This window comes from Magallana gigas, chromosome 4 (assembly GCF_963853765.1).
Source record: "Magallana gigas chromosome 4, xbMagGiga1.1, whole genome shotgun sequence".
Classification (NCBI taxonomy): Eukaryota; Metazoa; Mollusca; class Bivalvia; order Ostreida; family Ostreidae; genus Magallana; species Magallana gigas.
Window position 1 is genome coordinate 20,239,867 of NC_088856.1, and position 8,853 is coordinate 20,248,719.

The following is an 8,853-nucleotide window of genomic DNA, read 5'->3' on the forward strand; positions in this document are numbered from 1 at the left end:
CTTCTAACCATGCTAAAACAGTAAGTTACAACCTACAAGTTAGACATCTGCCTTAAATTAGAAATAAATTCAAACACACCCAGGTAGCTGGAGACAATGTTGATTTCAATGAACAATGTTCAAATTTGACATGTTTTTCTACTTTTTTATGCATATATACCTTAGAAAGGTAGAAATAGGTTGTTTCTTGTTCATTTCAAAAGTAATTATCATAGCAGATGTTATTTCAAAGTCAAATGTACATTTACATATCCTACATGTAATCTTAATGCAGACAATTAAATAGAGGGGGGGGGGGGTTCAATTATGTAAACACATCTAAATATCTTTATGAAATAAAAAATAAAGGAAACATAATTGTATACTTTTATTGAAAAACAAATTTTCACAGCAATTATGAATTTCTTTAAACAGCCTTAATTTTGTTTTCATAATTTCTTATCAAACACAAACCACAACATGGCATGATGCTTTCTTCAAGTTCCATTATTGTTCATGCATTATCGGATTTAATTTGAATTACCGGTAAATAGTCTGTAGAACACAAGGAATATGCATGTGGATAGAGGTGACAGGTTAATCTCAGGAGCTGACCCACAAGAATCAACAGGTACCGGTAAAAGCCATGTGGTAACAAGAGTCTGTTTTGAGCTGAAATAAATAAAAAAAATAATTAGCTGTGTTTACATACATGTACTAGTAATAGCTGTGTTTACATTCCCTTACCAAAATGAATTGTTTGCGGCAAACTTGCAGCAAACTTGCCGCAAATTTTCGGCAAACTGATTAGTTTACCAGAAAACTTTCGAACTTGTTTGCCGATCTTTGCCAGTAGTAGCGAACTTCTGGTAAACCTCTTATATTTTGCCAAAAGTTTACCAGACACCCAATTATGTTTGCAGCTTCTTCGCCAGAAGTGGCAAACTTTTGGCAAACACCTAAAAATTTGCCAGAAGTTTATCACAAACATTTCTTCTTTTTTCTCTGTTTTTTTTACTTCGTGAGCTTGCCAAAGCTTTACCAGAAATAAGACTTATACAATTTCATATACACATTCAGCACAAATTTAAGACTGTCAATTATAATGAATTGCTTTTATAATTTGTGTATAGAGAAAAAATAAATCTAATTAATATTTTTGGATTTAAGTTTTATTCTAAGATAGTCTCGATAAAAATGCTTATTATTACGAAAATAAGATCAACTTTAATCGCATGATGCTTAATTCGTAATGACCCCCCCGTAACGTTATGCTGTTCAGTGTTTGTTTCTACTTTTACTTTTGTTTCAATGTTAAGCTACGCGCGCGCTGATTGGTCGATCAATAGCTAGCCGCCAATTTTCACATTCGATGCTGCCATGTTGTCTGCCATCACCGAGATGGTAAAGTGAATGAAAATAAGGGAATAAGGCTGTGCACAAGGTAAAAGAAACATTGTCAATGGAGTGTTTACTTTTGGAAAATCCACGGCTAAACAGAGGACGAATATAAGTGAATGAATCGAGTCTCAACACCCATGGCCACTGCATGCACCATCTGCATGATCATGAGCACGTTTTTGAAAAAGTAAGTGAAGTAATGAAAACATATTCGTTGAATGGCAGTTTAAACAGTTATTGGAATATAAAACGAAAGACTGTGATCTTTTATAATGAGTTTAACAGTATAAGGCCGTCCCTATGACAATGCGGGGTGTCGAATCGAGCAAAACGCTCGTTATTGACATCGTTGTGATGCATGAACAAATGATTAAAATTTATTTAAACAACGCCAAATTTAGGAAATTATCATTACATAGTGTAAAAGTACATTTTATATGATTTACATTTTTATTACTTAAATAAAAGAATTCATGTTCTACTCGCATAGTCAGAGTTAGAGTAGGCCTAGTGCAAATTTGTAGCTTTATATAGATTTATAGATCGAGTAAGTATATGATAGGCTAACTTGTTTTAATCTGATAACAATTTGTGCTTATATGAAATCCATTTATCTTCCCAATAGGTGTCTGCCCTGGTGACTGGGTTACACAGACCTAAAGAAAACCATGCAAAAAAAAAAACCCACTGATTTTATGATCAAATGATGCAACCAAAAAAGAGTGAAGACAGAATTTGTGTAAGACTTACGTAGAAAAGCATATAAACAACAGTGCTGAAGTCTGACCATTCCATTGTGGGTATTATTGTGATATTCGGCTATTTGTGTGATATTGTTTATGTGTGAAATTAAATCGGAGAGCACGTACAGGAGACCGTCATAAAAAAGACATCGAGAATGCCTTAAAGAATCCGTGATTAATTGTAACATGACCAGTGACCGTGCAGGGCTTAATTGTGAACTACCGGTAAAAGTATCGACCTAATTTCCGAAAAATATGGTATATGGTTTGAACTTCGCTCATTGTGAACTTTTGACAAGTCCATCTGTGCATGCATGTTGTGATCAAACTGCATTCAAGTTTATCGATCTGCAGCAACAAATCATCACCTATCGGTTGAGTACTATTTGTCAAATTTCAATATGGTTTGTTCATCAGTTTTGTGTTTATTTTTGAAATTTATAAAATGTGTAAAATTTTAAGTTAATTACTTGTGTCCTTTATCTCTAATTTTGCTGCAACTGTTTAAGTTAAACAACATCTTTGTCAATCACCAGTAGAAGTTATTTGTTAATTGATTGAAAAGCATAGTACATGTATTAGTAACTCATTATTAAATGATTATTAGTGTTTATTAATTGTTTTTCTTATGTTGTAATATCTTAAAGTTGCTATGTCTATCTGTAAGCTTGCGGCAAATTTGCCGCAAACAGTTTGCCGGAAGCTAATTTGCATACGAATTCTGAACTTGCTGCAAATTTGCCGCAAACAGTTTGCCAAAAGCTAATTTGCATACGAATTCTGAACTTGCCGCAACTTTGCCGCAAACAGTTTCCCAGAAGCTAATTTGCATACGAATTCTGAACTTGCCGCAACTTTGCAGCAAACAGTTTGCCAGAAGCTAATTTGCATACGAATTCTGAACTTGCCGCAAATTTGCTGCAACTGTTTGTCGCAAATTTGCAGCAACCTCTCTGCAAATTTGCGGCAACTGTTTGCCAGAGGCCTTATATTTTGGTAAGGGTTAACATATGCATAGTATTTCTGTAAAAAATACACTGACCATGCAGTGTAATAAGTATGACATATCCCAATACATGACATAACATTTAGGCAGTACAAGATCAACAATTTGCATATCAAGTCATAATATAATATTAAAAAATTTTCAGAGGTATAAACACTTATCAAATTGAGAAAGAGAGAGAGTTTGAGAGAGAGAGAGAGTTTATTACCGTACTTGTAGTGCAACAGTCAATATTTCAATTCGTAAATTACAAACGAATATTACCCACCGAACAGCGTCAAAGTACATGTACTGGTATTAGCTTCTGGTATACCATTTTTTATCAATTCTAATGTGTTTTGTTTTTTTTTTCAAATAAATTTAGCGAGGGTTTTTGTTTATTTTCTTATAAATTACATGTTTTAAAAACAATACTATGTGTAATAAGCATAAAACATGTATGAGTAAACTTAATGAAGAATTTTTAATAGATTATTTTTCAAAGAATGTGGTACATTACATGTATGTCAATCTTTATAAAACTAGCGTATATTTCGTGCGCCATAAATTGCAAGTTTTTTGTAAATATCATTTACTTGCATGATAGGTATATATGGTCTAACCAAAATTTTCTTCATAAAGCTACAGCTGTATGTACCACATATATGTTTTGTCACAAGTATACATTTCAAAAAAAAAAATACCCAAATTCCAACAGTTTAAATAAACTCAACTTATTCTCTGATAAGTTCATTGTGTTTTGTGCGTGCATATCTTATTTGTCTGCTGCAACAACAGCCAATCAGCGGTAAGCTGAATCCACAAAAAGAAAGTTTGTGTTTTAGGAGCGGGTAAATTGTTTATGCGACACTGTCAAGAAAACCACACCAAATAATAACAAGAAACATAAATATTCACTTAAATGTATTCTGTTGTAAAGTAAAGGTTTTTAACACTTATTGCATCTTGCAAAACATGTGATGACCTTAATCATCTGTCATATATCTGATATACATGTATATGTAAAAGATGGGAGAAATAACGACGGAACAAAGTGGGATTCGAACCTGGCCCTCTGAATCTCTAGTCAAGTGCTCTACCAACTGAGCTACATGTATCTGGCACCGGTATTCAAACCAGTCTGACCGTCACATTCCTCCCCCTTAAATGATCTTCACCCTCGAAGATCATCCCTGGCAGGATCGAGTTAACCTGTTAGTTCCAGGGGTTGGTCACAACACCAATATTGTAACAGGATGGGAGAAATAATGAAGGACCAAACCGGGATTTGAACCTGGGCCCCCTGAATCTCTAGTCAGGTGCTCTACCAACTGAGCTATCTGGCACTGGTATTCAAACCGGTCTGATCGTCACATATATAAAGAATTATTTTAAACAATGTTGTTCTATAAAAAATAACACTCGCAACCTTCAGTTTTTGTCTGTAATTAATCAATATTGGCGTGCGATCAGTTCTCGCCGAGTACCATTTCTAACCAGTGCATTGTTACATCATTTTATCAACACATAAAATTATATACCAAAATATGATGTAACAGTGCACCAGCGAGAAATGGTCCTCGGCGAGAACTGCTCGCACGCCAGTACTGCCAGTAGTCAGATTAAAAAAAGAGAATAAAAAATTACATTTAAAACATTAACAAGGACAATTTAAGTACACATCATAACTGCTAAACAAGAAAAATTATGTGAACTGGTAGAATGGTAGGCATAGTTCTAACTTGTAACCTACATGTACAAGTACATGTACCGGGTACCCGTTGGTCTGCTAAACCTCTTTAATGATACAATGATCGGCATCATAAAGATATTAAAGTCATGTTTTAACTCTGAAGTCTGAAGTATACAATTTTATTTACTTGAAGTTATGTCTACAGGGTATTCATGACTAAATTTGGAGTCTTCTGCACAAGAATATATGATATGTTTCTAATTAGACCCTGCTTTGAATTTTGAGTTGAAAATTCACAATCTGTTATTTTTTTAAATAGATAAATTCAGTTACCCTTTCCAGTCCCCCATGAACCTCGAGCGAGTCTAAACATCCATGAAACATGTAAAAATTACACGTTAGTAAACAAACACCCACACCATAACAAAAACATCTAACAGTGTGCACGTACTTACATGTACATCTATACTATATACTAAATTTTAACCAGTTAACAAGAAACTTTAAAAGGAGTAAAAGCCTCACCTTCTTCAGTAACATCCACATAAATCACACACTTTAATGTCCATCTTTTCTCCTTTATTACTCGTAGCTTATCAACGGCTGATCGTCGACAGAAGTGTGGCTGTCAGAATTTCCTCGTAAACGATTCACACGAGAAAAATATCCTCCTTAAACAAATATGTAGTATTGTTCCCTGTGCATGCTCATATGTTTCACAGCAAATTGAAAATGCATGTGTACACCGAAAGAATACACAACTTCTCTTCTGCATTACGGCTCTTTCTTTTCTACAATGCCGTTCGTTACTGTTTACATTCGGCGCGCGCGCGGGGGTTACAAACAGGGGCGCCCCGACAAATAGTTGCACATAGAACGTTTAAATAATGTGTGTTCATTGAATTCATAAATGATATAGATGAAAAAAATGAAATTGAATCACAACAATTTATCTAAGATGCAACACAACGTAATGCAGTAAATGCCTGGGCCTTAATGCTTGTGTGTCTATGTAGACATATTAACTCGTTCATGTACGATTCTCACATATTTGTTTTATGAAATTTGAAAAAAAATATAGCACAGAACTTGTTTAATTTGATACCAAATGACATTATGTAATATATTAACAATAACTGAATTTATTTTTTTTCATAAAATGATAACGATTTTTGCTATCAGAAAAATACGTGTATGAGCTGCTGACCCCTAATTATAGGGGCCAGCCCTTTTTTCTTAATTTTAAATGAAAGCTCTCGTTATTCTAAACAACTTTTGTTCTATATGTATTAACAAAATATTTTTAGTTTAAAGGTTATAATACAAAAAGCAACAAAATTTCAGCCCCGAAAAAATCTTAAACTTTGGCGACAAATAGCTCAAAAACTAACAAAGAAATTACCAAACTTTTCATGCCAGCAAAACTATAAAATGTTACCGACAATTTCGCGAAATTTCATGCATCTATCATCTGTAGTTCCCGAGATCAACTCTGGACAAAAGACCCCCCAATTTTCAATTAAAGGGCAATAACTCATAACTGGAAGTGAATTTTAAAAATTTGAAAAAAAACGTCTAGAGATATTAAGATCATCTACATACCCTGAAAGTTTCATAGCAATCAGACAAAAAATATTCGAGAAATCTCGTGCACAAAATTTGCGGGAAAAAAAAAAATAATAACTAGAGCAAAGCTCGTTGCAAAGCAACGAGTGGGTTTTCCGCTAATGTCGAAAGCAACGCTAGAAGTACGTCTAAGAAGCAGAGTTCTTAATCTAGTAACAAAGAAACCTAAGTACAAAAAGATAAAAAAAAATCGAATGATTCTTGGTACAACTTAACATGATCCGAATGTTTTTACGTACGACTTAACCAAAAACCCTTAACCATTTCAAGAACGACTTAACAAAAAAACCAATGTGTTTAAGTACGACTTAACAAATTTGACTTCATTTTAGGTACAAGTTTACTTTACCTTGAACTAACATCTTTTTTCTTAACCCAGAATGCAAAATAAAAATTTATGTAAAAAATCAATTTTGTTTAAAACATAATTCTGAGCAATTTTTCCTCTTCACTGCTTTTCAAAAGGTTGACCTTTCGTACTGTGTGCTCGTTGCGTCATTAATTGTCAGAAACTTATCGATGTTAAGTTTACTTTACTGTACTTCTGTGAATATTTTCTATGTAAAATTACTATGAACCAGACAACATTGAAATGGTGAACATTTCAAAGGGCCCCGCTTATGTTATTTCAGAGAATTCTGCTTTGACCTTGACCTATAACTTGAAATTTTTCCAGCTGGCATAGAACTTTTAATTCAATTTCATTCCCCCTAACATACATGCATTTTTGTTCAATCTGACCAAGATTAAGCATATTTGGAAAATAATCTACTATTTAAAACTAATTTTAAAAAGATCTGCTATGACCTTCACATTGACAGACTTGGTTCAAGGTCACTGCACGCCATTAACCAATAAACTCTGTAAAGGTAAAATATTATCCAAATAGGGGCTAAAAGGAGAGTATATCTATGCTCTTAAAATATGGATTTTTGTGTGATCTGATATGACCTTGACTCTTCATCTACAAATATCATTCGAGGTCATTGCATATATTTTGAACAAAGGCATCATGTGGGTAAAGTATGAGGCTGAATGGAGCAAAGGGAGAGAAGATATACTCCGGACAAGGATTTTTAAAAATATAATTCTGATATGACCTTCACAGTTTCTTTTCACTGAAAATAGGTTCAAGGTCACTACACACCCTTTCACCCTTTACTCAAAAGCTCTGCTTATGTGAAGTCTGAGCCAAATAGGGGTTAGTAGAAATTATATATGCTCTCAAAAAAGGATTTTTGCATGATCCGATATGATCTTCACCCGTTACCTAGAAATTTCATGCAAGGTCACTGCACATCGTTTAACCATAGAGACACTCTGTGAGTATTAGCCAGATTGGACCAAAGGGAAAAAAGATATGCCCCAGACAAGGATTTTATGTATATAATTCTGCTATGACCTTAACCTTATACCTAAAAACATGGTTCAAGGTCACTGCACATCCTTCAACCAAAGGAACCCTGTGGATGAGGTATGAGCCAGATTGGGCCAAGGGGAGAGAAGCTATGCTCCTGTCAAGCCATCTCGGATGGACAGACCGACAAATTGATCACTAGAAAGCGCCCGCATAAACATGCCTTTTTATCTAAAATAGTATCCATGCTATCTGCCCATGGTGAATAGTCATCAAAACCATTCATCAGCAGAATTTGATTTCCCTCCTTTTTAAGGTGGTATGGGACATCTGTCGATATTAATGTGGATTAAAGTACTACATGTATATAATTGAAAACTTTTCACCGGTTTAGAATTTTCAAATTTTACAATATTTAACCAAAAAATAGCTTTTAAAAATATTTGAAAAGGTAAAAATTGTAAAAACCCCAGCGGGATTCGAACTCATGACTTACAGGTTCCTAGTAAACCCTCTAACCCACTGTGCTAAGGAGTTAGGTGACCATTTTTGAGAAGAAACTACATGTACTTATATAATTACACTTTATTTTATTGTTTATTTCAATAAACAATACGTCACAACATGGAAGTGTCCCATATCACCTTAAACTCGGAACACCTCTGACCTAATAAGATCGCCGCATTAAATACAAAGTTTGATTTAACTCTAATTTGTTTATCATCAAGAAATTCTGCATCGCTGACAAATAAAGTTTTCTTCTGTATAATGAAATACCAATTAACTGACTATTCGGACAATAGCAAGTTTATTGTCCCATTCAACAGCTACTATTTCCCTTGGCTTTGCCTCATTAAATATTTGCTGTCTTGGGGGACAATAAACTTGCTATTGTCCTCATACCCAGTAAATACTAAATAGGCATATAATATCCCATCCACCTACATTTCATGTTATATAACCTCCCGTTTGTAACCTTCAATTTCACTGTAAAGTCAACATATCTGTCATAGCCGCAAGTTTCACAATTTATTTCTGCTTCTCATGTACTTAAAATTAGGGGCCTTAA

At 34.1% G+C, this 8,853-nt stretch overlaps 2 long non-coding RNA genes across 2 annotated transcripts; one reads left to right on the forward strand and one right to left on the reverse strand.

Moving 5' to 3' along the window:
- Positions 1-352: 352 nt before the first annotated feature.
- LOC136274535 (uncharacterized) lies at positions 353-5,794 on the reverse strand. Its single transcript, XR_010712944.1, has 2 exons — positions 5,327-5,794; positions 353-651 (listed from the first exon to the last, which is right to left on the reverse strand). It is a non-coding gene; the product is annotated as an uncharacterized lncRNA (long non-coding RNA).
- Positions 1,247-2,734, forward strand: LOC136274534 (uncharacterized). Its single transcript, XR_010712943.1, has 2 exons — positions 1,247-1,567; positions 2,006-2,734. It is a non-coding gene; the product is annotated as an uncharacterized lncRNA (long non-coding RNA).
- Positions 5,795-8,853: the final 3,059 nt, after the last annotated feature.